Raw genomic sequence first — 17,571 nt, forward strand, 5'->3', positions numbered from 1 at the left:
CTTCACATAAAAACTAGACAAAAGAATTCTGAAAAACTTTTTTGTGATATGTGCATTGAACTCACAGAAGTGAACCTTTCTTTTCATTGAGCTGTTTTTAAACAGTCTTTTCATAGAATCTGCAAGTGGATATTTGGAGCGCTTTGAGGCCTATGGTGGAGAAGGAAATATCTTCAAATAAAAACTAGACGGAAGCATTCTCAGAAACTTCTTTGTGATGTGTGCTTTAAACTCACAGAGTTAAACCTTTCTTTTGATTGAGCAGTTTGGAAACACTCTTTTTGTAGTATCTGCAAATGGATATTTGGAGGACTTTGAAGTCTGTAACTGAAAAGGAAATATCTTCACATGAAAATTAGACAGAAGCATTCAGAGAAACACCTTTTTGATGTGAGCATTCATCTCACAGAGTTGAACCTTTCTTTTGATTAAGCAGTTTTGAAACACTCTATTTGTAGGATCTGCAAGTGGGTATTTGGAGTGCTTAGACATCCATGGTGGAAAAGGAAGTATTTTCACATAAAAAGTAGACAGAAGCATTCTCAGAAACTTCTATGTGATTTGTGCATTCAACTCACAGAGTTGAACATTCCTTTGATTGAGAAGTTTGAAAACTATCTTTTTGTAGAATCTGCAAGTGGTTATTTCGAGCTCTTTGAGTCCGAGGGTGGAAAAGGAAATATCTTCACATAAAAAGTAGACAAGAATTCTGAGAAACTTCTTTGCGATGTGGGCTTTCATCTCACAGACTTGAACCTTTCTTTTGATTGAGCAGTTTTGAAACACTCTTTTTTCAGTATCTGAAAGTGGATATTTGGGGTGCTTTGAGGTATATGGTGGAAAAGGAAACATCTTCATATAAAAAATAGACGGAAGCATTCTCAGAAACTTCTTTGTGATGTGTGCATTCAACTCAAAGAGTTAAACTTTCCTTTTGATTGGGCAGTTTGGAAACTCCCTTTTTGTAGCAATTGGAAATGAATATTTAGAGCACTTTGAGGTCTAAGCTGAAAAGGAAATATCTTCACTTAAAAACTAGATAGAAGAATTCTGAGAAACTTCTTTGTGATGTGTGCATTCAGCTCACAGAATTGAACCTTTCTTTTGATTGTGCAGTTTTGAAACACTCTTTTTGTAGAATCTGCAAGTGGATATTTGGAAGGATTTGAGGCCTATGGTGGAAAAGGAAATATCTTCACATAAAAACTAGACAGAAGCTTTCTCACGAACCTTTTTCTTTTGTGTGCATTCAACTCACAGAGCAACTCAACAACCCATCTTTTGATAGAGTAGTTTTGAAACAAATCTGCAAGTGAATGTTAGGAGCCCTTTGAGGCATGTGGTGGAAAAGGAAATATCTTCACAGAAAAAGAAGACAGAAGTACTCTCAGAAACTTCTTTGTGATGTGTGCATTCAAATTACACAGTTGAACCTTTATTTTGATTGAGCAGTTTGGAAACACTCTTTTTGTTGTATGTGCAAATGGACATTTGGAGCGCTTTGAGACCCATAGCTGAAAACAAAATATCTTCACATAAAATCTAAACAGAAACATTCTGAGAAACTTGTTTGTGATGTGTGCATTCATCTCAAAGTTTTGAACCTTTCTTTTAATGGGGAAGTTTCAATGCACTATTCTTGTAGAACTTGCAAGTGGATATTTGGAGTGCTTTGAGGTCTACGGTTTAAAAGGAAATATCTTCACATCAAAACTAGACAGAAGCATTCTCAAAAACTTATCTGTGATGCGTGCATTCCACTCACAGAGTTGAAGATTTCTTTTGATTGAGCAGTTTGGAAACACTCTTTTTGCAGTATCTGCAAATGGATATTTGGAGCGCTTTGAAACATATTGCTGAAAATCAAATATCTTCACATAAAAACTAGACAGAAGAATTTTCCGAAACTTCTTTGTGATATGTGCATTCATCTTACAGAGTTGAAACTTTCCTTTCATTGAGCAGTTTTGAAACACTTTTTTTTAGAATTTGCAAGTGGATATTTGGAACGCTTTGAAGCCTGTGATGAAAAAGGAAATATCTTCTCATAAAAACTATAGGGAAGCATTGTCAGGACCTTCTTTGTGATGCGTGCATTCAACTCTCAGAGTTGAACCTTTCTTTTCATTGAGCAGTTTGGGAACGCTTTTTTTGTAGTATCTGCAAGTGGATATTTGGAGAGCTTTGAGGCCTATAGCTGAAAAGAAAATATCTTCACATAGAATCTAAACTGAAGCATTCTCAAAAACTTCTTTGTGATATCTGTATTCATCTCATGGAGTTGAATTTTCTTTTGATTGAGTAGTTTTGAAACACTCCTTTGTAGAATCTGCAAGTTGATATTTGGAGCAGTCTGAGACCTATGGTGGAAAAGCAAATATCTTCAAATAAAAACTAGACAGAAGCATTCTCAGAAACTTCTTTGTGCTATGTGCATTCAACTCACATAGTTGAACCTTTGTTTTGATTAAGCAGTTTAGAAAAACTCCTTTTATTAATCTGCAAATGGATAATTGGAGTGCTTTGAGACATATTGCTGAAAAGGAAATATCTTCACATGAAAACTAGACAGAAGAATTCTGAGAAACTTCTTTGTGATGTGTGCCTTCATCTCAAAGAGTTGAATCTTTTTTTTGATTGAGCAGGTTTGAAACACTCTTTTTGTAGAACCTGCAAGTCGATATTTGGAGAAATCTGAGGCCTGTGGTTTAAAAGGAAATATCTTCACATAAAAGCTAGACAGAAGAATTCTCAGAAACTACTTTGTGATGTGTGCATTCAACTCACACTGTTGAACCTTCCTTTGATTGAGCAGTTTGTAAACACTCTTTTTGTAGTATCTGCAAATGGATGTTTCAAGTGCTTTGAGGCCTATAGCTGAAAAGGAAATATATTCATATAAAAACTAGACAGAGGAATACTGATAAACTATCTGTGATGGTTGCATTCATCTCATAGAGTTGAAAATTTCTTTTGATTGATCAGTTTTGAAACACTCTTTTTGTAGTATCTGCAAATGGATATTTGCAGCATTTTGAAGCCTATGGTGGAAAATGAAATAACTTCACATATAAACTAGACTGAAGCATTCTAAGAAACTTCTTTGTGATGTGTGCATTCATCTGACAGTGTTGAAACTTCGTTTTGATTGCACAGCTTCGAAACACTCTTTTTGTAGTTTCTGAAAATGAATATTTGCAGTGCTTTGAAGCCTGTAGCTGAAAAGGAAATATTTTCACATACAAACTAGACAGAAGCTTTCTGAGAAACATCTTTGTGATGTGTGCATTCAACTCGCAGAGTTGAACAATTCTTTTGACTGAGCAGTTTGGAAACACTCTTTTTGTAGTATCTGCAAATGGATATTTTGAGCGCATTGAAGTCTATAGCTATATAGGAAATATCTTCACATAATAACTAGAGAGAAGAATTCTGAGAAACTTCTTTCTGATGTGTGCATTCATCTCACAGAGTTAAAACTTTCTTTTGATTGAGCAGTTTTGAAACACTCTTTTTGTACAGTCTGCAAGTGGATATTTGGAGCGCTTTGAGGCCAATCTTGGAAAAGGAAATATCGTCACAGAAAAACTTGACAGCAGCATTCTCAGAAACTTCTCTGTGATGTGTGCAGTCAACTCACAAAGTTGAACCTTTCTTTTGTTTGAGCGATTTGGAAACACTCTTTTTGTAGTGTCTGCAAATGGATTTGGAGCGGTTTGAAACCTATAACTGAAAAGAAAATATCTTCACATTTAAACTAGACACAATAATATCTGAGAAACTTCTTTGCGATGTGTGCATTCATCTCACAGATTTGAACCTTTCTTTTAATTGAGCAGTTTTGAAACACTCTTTTTCTGGAATCTGCAAGTGGATATTTGGAGTGCTTTGAGGCCTATGGTGGAAAAGAATATATCTTCACATAAAAAATAGACTGAAGAATTCTCAGAAACTTCTTTGTGATGTGTGCTTTCAATTCACAGAGATGAACCTTTCTTTTGATTGAGCAGTGTGTAAACAGTGTTTTTGTAGTATCAGCAAATGTGCATCTAGAACGCTTTGAAGACAATAGCTAAAAAGGAAATATCTTCACATAAAAATTAGAAAGAAGAATTCTAACAAACTTCTTCTGATGTGTGCGTTCATCTCACAGAGTTGAACCTTTCTTTCAATTGAGCAGATTTGAAACACTCTATTTGTAGAATCTGCATGTGGATACTTGGAGTGCTTTGAGGCTTATGGTGGAAAAGGAAATATCTTCACATGAAAACTAGACAGAAGCATTGTCAGAAACTTCTTTGTGATGTGGACATTCAACTCACAGAGTTGAACTTTTCTTTTGATTGGGCAGTTTGGAAACGATCTTTTTGTAGTATCTGTGAATGGATATTTGGAGCACTTTGAATCCTGTAGCTGAAAAGGAAACATCTTCACATAAAAACTAGACCGAAGCATTCTGAGAAACTAGTTTGGAATGTGTGCATTCAACTCAGCAATTTGAAACTTTCTTTTGATTGATCAGTTTTGAAACACTATTTTTGCAGAATCCGCAAGTGGATATTTGAACTTTGGGGCCTAAAGAGGAAAAGGAAATATCTTCACATAAAAACTAGAGAGTAGATTTCTCCGAAACTTCTTTGTGATCTGTGCATTCAACTCACAGAGTTGAACTTTTCTTTTGATTTAGTAGTTTGGAAACACTCTTTTTGTAGTGTCTGCAAATGGATATTTTGAGCGCTTTGAAGCCTATAGCTGAAAAGGAAATATCTTCACATAAAAACTAGACAGAAGCATTCTGAGAAACATCTCTGTGGTGTGTGCATTCATCTCACTGAGTTCAACTTTCTTTTGATTGAGCAGTTTTGAAACACTCTTTTTGTACAATCTGCAAGTGGATACTTAGAGGGCTTTGAGGCGTGTGGCGGAAAAGGAAATATCTTCACAGAAATACTAGACAGGATCATTCTCAGAAACTTCTCTGTGATGTGTGCACTCAGCTCACAGAGTTGAAACTTTCTTTTGTTTCAGCAATTTGGAAACACTCTTTTTGTAGTGTCTGCAAATGGCTTTAGAGCGGTTTGAACCCTATACCTGAAAAGGAAGTATATTCACATAAATACTAGATGGAAGAATTCTGAGAAACTGTTGTGTGATGTGAGCATTCTTCTCACATAGATGGAACTTTCTTTTGATTAGGCAGTTGTGAAACACTCTTTTTGTAGAATCTGCAAGTGGATATTTGGAGGGATTTGAGGCCTATGCTATAAAAGGAAATATCTTTACATAAAAATTAGACAGAAGTATTCTTAGAAACTTCTTTTGATGTGTGCATTCAACTCAAAAAGTTGAACCTTCCTTTTGATTGAGCAGTTTGTAAACACTCTTTTTGTAGTATCTGCAAATGGATATTTGGAATGCTTAGAGGTCTGTAACTGAAAAGGAAATATTTTCACATAAAAACTAGACAGAAGCATTATGAGAAACCTCTTTGTGATGTGTTCATTCATCTCACACAGTTGAACCTTTCTTTTGGTTGAACAGTTTTGAGACACTCTTTTTGTACAATCTGCAAGTGGATATTTGGAGGGCTTTGAGGCCTATTGAGGGAAAGAAAATAATTTCACAGAAAAACTAGACAGTGTCATTCTCAGAAACTTCTCTGTGTTGTGTGCAATCAACTCACAGAGTTGAACCTTTCTTTTTTTTTGAGCAATTTGGAAACACACTTTTTGTAATGTTTGCAAAAGGATTTGGAGTGGTTTGTAGCCAATACCTGAAAAGGGAATATCTTCTCATAAAAACTAGACAGAATTCTGAGAAACTTCTTTGTGATTTGTGCATTCATCTCACAGACTTGAACCTTTCTTTTGATTGAGCAATTTGGAAACACTCCTTTGGTAGTATCTGCAAACAGATATTTGGAGCGCTTCAAGGCCTATAGCTGAAAAGGAAATATCTTCACATAAAAACTAGGCAGAAGAATTCTGTGAAACTTCTTTGTGATGTGTGCACTCATCTCAAAGAGTTGAACTTTTCTTTTGGTTGAGCAGATTTGAAACACTGTTTTTGCAGGATTTGCTTGTGGATATTTGGAACACTTTGAGGCCTATGGTGGAAAAGAAATATCTGCACATAAAAACTAGACAGAACCATTCTCAGAAACTTCTTTGTGATGTGTGCATTCAACTCACAGAGTTGAACATTTATTTTAGTTGATGAGTTTGGAAACTCTGTTTTTGCAGTATCTTCAAATGAATATTTGGAGTGATTTGACGCCTATAGCTGAAAGGGAAATAGCTTCACATAAAACCTAGACAGAAGAATTCAGAGAAACTGCTTTGTGATATGTGCATTCAACTCACAGATGTGAACCTTTCTTTTGATTGAGCAGTTTTGAAACACTTTTTGTAGAATGTGCAAGTGGATATTTGGATCGCTTTGAGGCCTATAGCTGAAAAGGAAATATCTTCAAATAAAAACTAGACAGAAGCATTTTCAGAAACTTCTTTGTGATGGGTGCATTCAACTCACAGAGTTGAACCTTTCTTTTGATTGAGCAGTTTGGAAACACTCTTCTTTCAGTATCTGCAAATAGATATTTCGAGCGCTTTGAGGCCTACAGCTGAAAAGGAAATATCTTCACATAAACAGTAGACATAAGCATTCCGTGAAACTTCTTTGTGATGTGTGCATTAATTTCGTGGAGTTGAACCTTTCTTTTGATTGAGGAATCTTGAAACACTCTTTTTGTAGAACCTGCAAGTTGATATTTGGAGCGCTTTGAGGCCTATGTTGGAAATGGAAATATCTTCACATAAAAAATAGACAGCAGCATTCTCAGAAACTTCTTTGTGATGTGTGCATTAAACCCACAGAGTTGAACATTTCTTTTGATTGAGCAGTTTGGAAACACTCTTTTTGCAGTATCTGCAAATGGATATTTGGAGCGCTTTGAAGCCTGTAGCTGAAAAGGAAATATCTTCACATACAAACTAGACAGAAGCATTCTGAGAAACTTCTTTGTGATGTGTGCATTCATCTCACAGAACTGAACCTTTCTTTTGATTGAGCATTTTTGAAACAATCTTTTTGTAGAACTTGCAATTGTATATTTTGAGCCCTTTGAGGCCGATATTGGAAAAGGAAATATCTTCACATAGAAACTAGACAGAAGCTTTCTCAGAAACATCTTTGTGCTGTGTACATTCAACTCGCAGAGTTAAACCTTTCTTTTGATTGAGCAGTTTGGAAACACTCTTTTTGTAGTATCTGCAAATGGATATTTTGAGTGCATTGAAAACTATAGCTGTAAAGGAAATATCTTCACATAATAACTAGAGAGAAGAATTCTGAGAAACTTCTTTGTGATGTGTGCATTCATCTCACAGAGTTAAAACTTTCTTTTGATTGAGCAGTTTTGAAACACTCTTTTTGTACAGTCTGCAAGTGGATATTTGAAGAGCTTTGAGGCCAATCTCGGAAAAGGAAATATCTTCACAGAAAACTAGACAGCAGCATTCTCAGAAACTTCTCTGTGATGTGTGCACTCAACTCACAAAGTTGAACCTTTCTTTTGTTTGAGCGATTTAGAAACACTCTTTTTGTAGTGTCTGCAAATGGATTTGGAGCGGTTTGAAACCTATAACTGAAAAGAAAATATCTTCACATTTAAACTAAACAAAATAATATCTGAGAAACTTCTTTGTGATGTGCGCATTCATCTCACAGATTTGAAACTTTCTTTTAATTGAGCAGTTTTAAACACTCTTTTTCTGGAATCTGCAAGTGGATATTTGGAGTGTTTGAGGCCTATGGTGGAAAAGAATATATCTTCACATAAAAAATACACTGAAGAATTCTCAGAAACTTCTTTGTGATGTGTGCTTTCAACTCACAGAGATGAACCTTTCTTTTGATTGAGCATTGTGTAAACACTCTTTCTGTAGTATCAGCAAATGGGTATTTAGAATGCTTTGAAGCCTATAGCTGAAAAGGAAATATTTTCACATAAAAATTAGATAGAATAATTCTGGCAAACTTCTTTGATGGGTGCAGTCATCTCACAGAGTTGAACCTTTCTTTTGATTGAGCAGATTGGAAAGACTCTATTTGTAGGATCTACATGTGGATACTTGGAGCGCTTTGAGGCCTATGGTGGAAAAGGAAATATCTTCATATGAAAACTAGACAGAAGCATTGTCAGAAACTTCTTTGTGATGTGGGCATTCAAATCACAGAGTTCAACCTTTCTTTTGGTTGGGCATTTTGGAAACGATCTTTTTGTAGTATCTGCAAATGGATATTTGGAGCGCATTGAGACCTATACTTGAAAAAATATCTTCACATAAAACTGGACAGAAGAATTCTGAGAAGTTTTTTTGTGATGGTTGCATTCATCCCACAGAGTTGAATCTTTCCATCATTGAGATGTTTTGAAACACACTTTTTGTAGAATCTGCAAGTGGATATTTGGAGCACTTTGAGGCCTGCAATGGAAAAGGAAATGTCTTCACATAAAAACTAGATAGAAGCATCCCAACAAACATCTTTGTGAGTTGTGCATTCATTTCACAGAGTTGAACCTTTCTTTTGATTGAGCAGTTTTGAAACACGCTTTCTGTAGAATCTGCAAGTGGATATCTGAAGTGCTTTGAGGCCTGTGGTGGATATGGAAATATCTTCACATGAAAACTAGACAGAAGCATTCTCAGAAAGTTCTTTGTGATGTGTGCATTCAAACCACAGAGTTGAATTTTTCTTTTTATTGGGCAGTTTGGAAGAACACTTTTTGTAGTATCTGCAAATGAATATTTGGAGGTATATGAGGCATATAGTTGAAAGGAAATATCTTCACATAATAACTAGACAGAAGCATTCTGAGAAACTACTTTGCGATGTGTGCATTCATCTCAAAGAGTTACACCTATCTTTTGACTGAGTAGTTTGGAAACACACTTTTTGTAGTGTCTGCAAATGGATATTTGGAGTGATTTGATACCTGTACTTCAAAATTGAATATCTTCACATGGAAACTAGACAGAAGCATTCTCAGAAACTTCTTTGTGATGTGAACATGCATCTCACAGGATTGAAACTTTCTTTTGATAGAGCAGTTTGGAAACACTCTTTTTGTAGAATCTGCAAGTGATTGTTTGGATCGCTTTGAGGCCTATGATGGAAAAGGAAACAACTTCACATAAAAACTTGACAGAAGCATTCTCAGAAACATCTTTGTAATGTGTGCATTCAGCTCACAGAGTTCAACCTTTCTTTTGATTGAGAGGTTGGGAAACACTCTTTTTGTAGTATCTGCAAATGGATATTTGGAGCGCTTTTAGGCCTATAGCTGAAAAGGAATTATCTTCACTTTAAAACTAGACAGAAAGTGATGTTCCCCTTCCTGTGTCCATGTGTTCTCATTATTCAATTCCCATCTGTGAGTGAGAACATGCGGTGTTTGGTTTTTTGTCCTTGTGATAGTTTACTGAGAATGATGATTTCCAATTTCATTCATGTCCCTACAAAGGACATGAACTCATCATTTTTTATGGCTGGATAGTATTCCATGGTGTATATGTGCCTGTGATCCCAACTACTAGGGAGGCTGAGGCAGGAGGATTGTTTGAGCCTGGAAGTTGGACGCAGCAGTGAGTTATGATCACACCACTGCACTCCAGCCTGGGCAACAGAGCAAGACTCTGTGTCAAAAAAAAAAGTTAACTCTAATTTATAAAATAAACTGCCTCTTTTTACCTTAAAAAAAAATCTAGACAGAAGGATTCTGAGAAACTTCTTAGTGACGTCTGCATTCATCTCACAGAGTTGAACCTTTCTTTTCATTGAGCAATTTTGAAACACTGTTTTTGCAGAATCTGCAAGTGGATATTTGGAGTGATTTGAGGCCTATGGTTGAAAAGGAAATATCTTAACATAAAAACTAGACAGAAGCCTTCTCAGAAACTTCTTTGTGGTGTGTGCATTCAACTCACAGAGTTGAACTTTTCTTTCAATTGATCAGTTTGGGAACACTGTTTTTGCAGTATCTGCTAATGATATTTTGAGCACTTTGAAGCCTATAGGTGAAAAGAAAATATCTTCACATAAAAACAAGACAGAAGCATTCTGAGAAACCGCTTTGTGATGTGTGCATTCATCTTACAGAGTTGAACCTTTGTTTTAATTGAGCAGTTTTGTAACACTCTTTTTTAGAATCTGCAATTGGATACTTGGATCGCTTTGAGGCCTATGGTGGAAAATGAAATATCTTCACATAAAAACTAGATAGAAGCATTCACAGAAACCTCTTTGTGATGTGTGCACTCAACTGACAGAGTTGAACCTTTCTTTTGATTTAGTAGTTGGAAACAATCTTTCTGTAGTGTCTGCAAATGTATATTTGGAGCCTGTTGAGGCTTACAGTTAAAAAGGAAATATCTTCACATAAAAACTAGACAGAAGCATACTGAGAAACTATTTTGTGATGTGTGCGTTCACCTCACAGTGTTCAACCTTTCTTTTGTTTGAGCAGTTTGAAACACTTTATTTGGAGAAACTGCATGTGGATACTTGGAGTGCTTTGAGGCCTATAGTGGAAAAGGAAATATCTTCACATAAAAACTAGGCAGAAGCATGCTCAGAAGCTTCTTTGTGATGTGTGCATTAAACTAACTGAGGTGAATCATTCTTTTGATTGCACCCTTTTGAATCTAGTTGAAAAGGAAATATCTTCACATAAAAACTAGACAGAAGCATTCTGAGAAACTTCTTTGTGATGTGTGCATTAATCTCACAGAGTTGAAAACCTCTCTTCATTGAGGAGTTTTGAAACACTCTCTTTGTAGAATCTGCAAGTGGATATCTGGAGCGCTTTGGGGCCTATGCTGGAAAAGGAAATATCTTCACATAAAAACTAGAGAGAAGCATTCTCAGAAACTTATTTGTGATGTGTGCATTCATCTCACGGGGTTGAACCTTTCTTTCGAGCAGTTTTGAAATACTCCTTTTGTAGAATCTGTAAGTGGATATTTGGAGCACTTTGAGGCATATGTTGGAAAAGGATATATCTTCACATAAAAGTTAGACAGGGAAACTACTTGTGATGTGTACATTAAACTCACAGAGTTGAACTTTCTTTTGAGTGAGCAGTTTGGAAACACTCTTTTCGTAGTATCTGAAAATGGATCATTGGAGCGATTTGAGGCCTATAGTTGAAAAGGAAATATCTTCACATAAAAACTAAACAGAAGCATTCTAAGAAACTTCGTTGTGATGTGGGCATTCATTCCACAGAGTTGAACCTTTCTTTTGATTGAGCAGTTTTGAAACACCGTTTTTTAGAATCTGCTAGTGTATATTTTGAGTGCTTGAGGCCTATGGTTGAAAAGGAAATATCTTCACATAAAAAATTACACAGAAGCATTCTCAGAAACTTCTTTGAGATATGTGCATTCATGCCACAGATTTGAACCTTTCTTTAGATTGAGCAGTTTTGAAAAAATATTTTTGTAGAATCTGCAAGTGGATGTTTTGAGCGCTATAAGGGCTATGGCGGTAAAGGAAATATCTTCCCATAAAAAACAGACAGAAGCATTCTTAGAAACTTCTTTATGATTTTTGCATTCATCTCACAGAGGTGAACCTTTCTTTTGATTGAGCAGCTTTGAAACACTCTTTTTGTAGAATATGCAAGTGGTTATTTGGTGGGTTTTGAGGTCTATTCTGGAAAAGGAAATATCTTCACATAAAAACTAGACAGAAGCATTCTGATAATCTGATTTGTGATGTGTGCATTAATCTCACAGTGTTGAAACTTTCTCTTGATTGAGGAGTTTTGAAACAGTCTCTTTGTGGAATCTGCAAGTGGATATCTGGAGTGCTTTGAGGACTATGGAGGAAAAGGAAATATGTTCACATAAAAACTAGAGAGAAGCACTCTCAGAAACTTATATGTTATGTGTGCATTCATCTCACAGAATTTAACCTTTCTTTTGAGCAGTTTTGAAACACTCTTTTTGTAGAATCTGAAAGTGGACATTTGGAGCTCTTAGAGGCCTACAGAGGAAAAGGATATATGTACACATAAAAGCTAGACAAAATTATTCTCCGAAACTTCTTTGTGATGTTTATATTAAACTCACAGAGATTAAATTTCTTTTGACTGAGCAGTCTGTAAGACTCTTTTTGTAGCATCTGAAAATTGATAATTGAAGCGATTTGAGGCCTATAGTTGAAAAGGGAATATCTTCACATAAAAACTAGACAGAAGCATTCTAAGAAACTTCATTGTGCTGTATGCATTCAGTTCACAGGGTTGAAGCTTTCTTTGGATTGAGCAGTTTTGAAACACTCATTTTTGGAATCTGCTATTGGAAATTTGGAGCTCTTTGAGGCCTATTTTGGAAAAGGAAATCTCTTCACATAAAAACTAGACAGAAGTATTCTCAGAAAATTCTTTGTGATTTTTGATTTCATCTCACAGAGTTGAACCTTTCTTTTGATTGAGCAGGTTTGAAACACACACTTTTTGTAGAATCTGCAAGTGGATATTTGGAGCGCTTTGAGGCCTATGATGGAAAAGGAAACATCTTCACATAAAAACTAGACAGAAGCATTCTCAGAAACTTCTTTGTGATGGGTGCATTCATCTGACAGGGTTGAACAATTCTTTTGATTGAGCAGTTTTGAAACAGTCTTTTTGTAGTATCTGCAAATGGATATTTGGATCGCTTTGAGGCCTATGGTGTAAAAGGAAATATCTCCACATAAAAACTAGACAGAAGCATTCTCTGAAACTTCTTTCTGATGCATGCATTCAACTCACAGAGTTCAACCTGTCTTTTCATTGAGAAGTTTTGAAACACTCTTTTGGGAGGATCTGCAAGTACATATTTGTATCACTTTGAGGCCTATGGTGGAAAAGGAAATCTTCACATAAATACTAGACAGAAGCATTCTGAGAAACTTCTTTGTGATGTTGGGATTCATCTGACATTTTAGAAACTTTCTTTTGATTGAGCAGTTTTGAAACGCTCTTTTTGCAGTATCTGCAAATGGATATTTGGAGAGCTTTGAGGCCTGTAGTTGAAAAGGAAATATGTTCACATAAAAACTAGATAGAAAAATTTTGAGAAACATCTTTGTGATATGTGCATTCATCTCACAGATTTGAACCTTTCTTTTGATTCAGCAGTTTTGAAACACCCTTTTTTTAGAATCTGCAAGTGGATATTTGGAGTGCTTTGAGGCCTATGGTGGAAAAGAAAATGTCTTCACATAAAAACTAGAAAGAAGCATTCTCAGAAACTTATTTGGAGCACTTTGAGGTCGGCAGTTGAAAAGGAAATACCTTCACATAAAAACTAGACAGAAGCATTCTGAGAAACTTCTTTGTTATGGGGCCATTCTAATCACAGAGTTGAATCTTTCTTTTGCTTGAGCAGTTTTGAAACCCTCTCTTTGTAGAACCTGCAAGTGGATATTTGGATCTCTTTGAGACCTATGGTAGAAAAGGGAATATCTTCACAAAAAAACTAGACAGAAACATTCCCAGAAACTTCTTTGTGATGTGTTCGTTCAACACCCAGAGTTGATGTTTCTTTATATTGAGCAGTTTGGAAACACTCTTTTTGTATCATTTGCAAAAGGATATTTGGAGTCCTTTGAGGCCTATAGTTGAAAAGGAAATATCTTCACATGAAAAGTAGACAGAAATATCTGAGAAACTTCTTTTTGATATGTGCATTCATCTCACAGAGTTGAGCCTTTCTTTTTATTGAGAAGTTTGAAAAAAGTCTTTTTGTTGTATCTTCTAATGCTTATTTGGAGCCCATGTAAGCCTATAGTTGAAAAGGGAATATGTTATTTGTAGTACAAGATCCCTGATTAATCGCCACACTGACTTCCACAATGGTTGAACTAGTTTTCAGTCCCACCAACAGTATAAATGTGTTCCTATTTCTCCACATCCTCTCCAGCACCAGTTATTTCCTGACATTTTAATGATTGCTGTTATAACTGGTGTGAGATGGTATCCCACTGTGGTTTTTACTTGCATTTCTCTGATGGCCAGTGATGGTGAGCATTTTTTCATGTGTTTTTTGGCTGCATAAATGTTTTCTTTTGCTACCATTTGATCCAGCCATCCCATTACTGAGTATATACCCAAACGACTATAAATCATGCTGCTATAAAGACACATGCACACGTATGTTTATTGTGGCACTATTCATGATAGCAAAGACTTGCAACCAACCTAAATGTCCAACAATGATAAACTGGATTAAGAAAATGTGGCACATAAACATCATGGAGTACTATGCAGCCATAAAAATTGATGAATTCATGCCTTTGTAGAGACATGGATGAAACTGGAAATCATCATTCTCAGTAAACTATCGCAAGGACAAAACACCAAACACTGCATGTTCTCACTCATAGGTGGGAATTGAACAATGAGAACACATGGACAAAGGAAGGGGAACACCACACTCTGGGGACTGCTGTGGGGTGGGGGGAGGTGGGAGGGATAGCATTAGGAGGTATACCTAATGTTAAATGACGAGTTAATGGCTGCAGCACACCAGCATGGCATATGTGTACATATGTAACTAACCTGCACAATGTACAAATGTACCCTAAAACTTAAAGTATAATGATAATAAAATTAAAAAGAAAGTAAAAAAAAAAGAAAAGGAAATATGTTCACATAAAAACAAGACAGAAACTTTCTCATAAACTTCTTTGTGATGTGTGCATTCATCTCACAGATTTGAACCTTTCTTTTGAAAGAGCAGTGTTGAAACACTCTTTTGGTAGAATATGCAAACGGATATTTCGAGTGCTTTGAGGCCCACTGTGGAAGAGCTAACATCTTCACATAAACACTAGACAGAAGAATTCTGAGAAATTTTTTTATGACGTGGGCATTCATGTCACAGAGTTGAAACTTTCTTTTGATTGAACAGTTTTGAAACACTCTTTTTGTAGAATCTGGAAGTGGATATTTGGTGTGTTTTGAGGCCAATCGTGGAAAAAGAAATATCTTCACATAAAACTAGACAGAAGAATTCTGAGAAACTCCCTTGTGATGTGTGCATTCAACTCAAACAGTTGAACCTTTCTTTTGATTGAGGAATTTGGAAACAGTCTTTTTGTAGTATCTGCAAATGGATATTTGGAGCTCTGTGAGCCCTATAGGTGAAAAAGTAATATCTTCACATAAAAAATAGACAGAAGCATTCTGAGAAACTACTTTGGATGTGTGCATTCATCTCTCAGAGTTGAAACTTTCTTTTGGTGGAGCAGTTTTGAAATATTATTTTGCAGAATCTGCCAGTGGAAATTTGGAGCGCTTTGAGACCTACTTTGGAAAAGGAAATATCTTCACATCAAAACTTGACAGTAGGATTCTGCGAAACTTCCTTGTAATGTGTTCATTCAACTCTCAGAGTTGAAACTTTCTTTTAATTGAGCAGTTTGGAAACACTCTCTTTGTAGAACCTGCAGTTGGATATTTGGGGTGCTTTGTAGCCTATAGTGGAAAAAGAAATATCTTCATATAAAAACTAGACAGAATCATTCTGAGAAACTTCTTGGTGATGTGTACATTTACGTCAGAAAGTTCAATCTATCTTTTGTTTGAGCAGTTTTTAAACCCCCTTTTTCACACTCTGCAAGTAGATATTTGGACTGCTTTAATGCCTATGTTGGAAAAAGTAATATCTTCACATAAAAACTAGACTGAACCATTCGCAGAAACTTCTTTTTGATATGTGCATTCAACCCAGAGTGGTGAAACTTTTTTTTCATTGACCAGTTTAGAAACACTCTTTTTGAAGTATCTGCAAATGGATATTTGGAGCACTTTGAGGCCTATAGTGTAAAAGGAAATATCATTACATAAAAGGTAGACAGAAGCATTCTGAGAAACTCATTTCTGATGTGTGCATTCATCTCACAGATTTGAACATTTCTTTTGATTGAGCAGTTTTGAAACACTCCATGGAGAATCTGCAAGTGGATATTTGGAGCACTTTGAGGCCTATGGTGGAAAATCAAATATCTTCACATAAAAACTGGAAAGAAGCATTCTGAGAATCTTCTTTGTGATGTGTGAATTCAACTCACAGAGTTCAAAGTTCTTTTGATTGAGAAGTTTGGAAACAGTCTTTTTGTAGTATTTGCAAATGGATATTTGGAGCACTTTTAGGCATATGGTGGAAAAGGAAATATCTTCACACAAAAACTAGACAGAAGCATTCTGAGAAACTTCTTTGTGATGTGTGCATTAATCTCACAGAGTTGAATCTTTCTTCTGAAGGAGCAGTTTTGAAACACTCTTTTTGTAGAAACTTCAAATGGCTATGTGGAGCACTTTGAGGCCTATGGAGGAAAAGCAAAAATCTACACATAGAAACTAGACAGAAGCATTCTGAGAAACTTCTTTTTCATGTGTGCATTCAAGTCACAGAGTTTAACCTTTCTTTTTATTGGGCAGATTGGAAACACTCTTTTTATAAACTTGCAAGTGGATATTTGGAGGGCTTTGAGGCCCATGCTGGAAAACGAAATATCTTCACATAAAAACCGGACACTCTTGAGTTTAATTAGATCCCATTTGTCAATTTTAGCTTTTGTTGCCATTGCTTTTGGTGTTTTAGACATGAAGCCCTTGCCCATGCCTATGTCCTGATTGGTAATGCCTAGGTTTTCTTCTAGGGATTTTATGGTTTTAGATCTAACGTTTAAGTCTTTAATCCATCTTGAATTAATTTTCGTATAAGGTGTAAGAAGGGATCCAGTTTCAGCTTTCTACATATGGTTAGCCAGTTTTCCCAGCACCATTTATTGAATAAGGAATACTTTCCCCATTGCTTGTTTTTCTCAGGTTTGTCAAAGATCAGAGAGTTGTAGATAGGCAGCATTATTTTGAGGGCTCTCTTCTGTTCCATTGGTCTATATCTCTGTTTTGGTTCCAGTATCATGCTGTTTTGGTTACTGTAGCCTTGTAGTACAGTTTGAAGTCAGGTAGCGTCATGCCTCCAGCTTTGTTCTTTTGGCTTAGTATTGACTTGGCGATGCAGGCTCATTTTTGGTTCCATATGAACTTTAAAGTAGTTTTTCTAATTCTGTGAAGAAAGCCATTGGTAGCTTGATGGGGATGGCATTGAATCTATAAATTACCTTGGGCAGTATGGCCATTTTCATTATAATGATTCTTCCTATCCATGGACAAGGAATGTTCTTCCATTTGTTTGTATCCTCTTCTTTTTCTTTGAGCAGTGGTTTGTAGTTCTCCTTGAAAACGTCCTTCACATCCCTTGTAAGTTGGATTCCTAGGTATTTTATTCACTTTGAAGCAATTGTGAATGGGGGTTCACTCATGATTTGGCTCTCTGTTTGTCTGTTGTTGGTGTATAAGAATGCTTTTGATATCTGTACATTGATTTTGTATCCTAAGACTTTGCTGAAGTTGCTTATCAGCTTAAGGAGATTTTGGGCTGAGACAATGGGGTTTTCTAGATATACAATCATGTCATCTGCAAACAGGGACAGTTTGACTTCCTATTTTAC

This window comes from Pongo abelii, chromosome 1, assembly GCF_028885655.2.
Source record: "Pongo abelii isolate AG06213 chromosome 1, NHGRI_mPonAbe1-v2.0_pri, whole genome shotgun sequence".
NCBI classification, from domain to species: Eukaryota; Metazoa; Chordata; class Mammalia; order Primates; family Hominidae; genus Pongo; species Pongo abelii.